Genomic DNA, 455 nt, shown 5'->3' with positions numbered 1-455 from the left:
CCCAAGTGTGTGATGGTGTGGTCTTTTTTTTTTGCCTCCACATCTCATGTCACCCCACGATCATTCTCTGCTGCTGCCAGTTCCAGGCTAAAAGGGTTTTTTTCTTTAAACTCTGCATGACTTAAACTTGCTGGATTCCCTGCTGTGGCTGCATGTGGCAGGATAAATACAAAGCATGTTTGGTTTCTGAACAAACAGAACGGGTAACCAGATGATGCCCTGACAGGGTGCCAGGACACATGTAAAGCATCACCTCACTGTCGGTTTATCCTCCATATGCTCATGTTGCAACATTATTTTGGAATTATTCTAAGTATAAAATCTGTGTGGTGTGTCGAATGTGCTTTAAGAAATGTTTAGGCATGACTTAAAGCCACAGTCTAACACAAATGCTATTTATTCTCTGTGTTCATGGGGATCTTAAAAGCTAAATGAAGGTGTGGTTTGATATATTT

Source organism: Scatophagus argus, chromosome 5 (genome assembly GCF_020382885.2).
Source record: "Scatophagus argus isolate fScaArg1 chromosome 5, fScaArg1.pri, whole genome shotgun sequence".
NCBI lineage: Eukaryota > Metazoa > Chordata > Actinopteri > Scatophagidae > Scatophagus > Scatophagus argus.
This window is presented reverse-complemented; position numbering follows the sequence as displayed.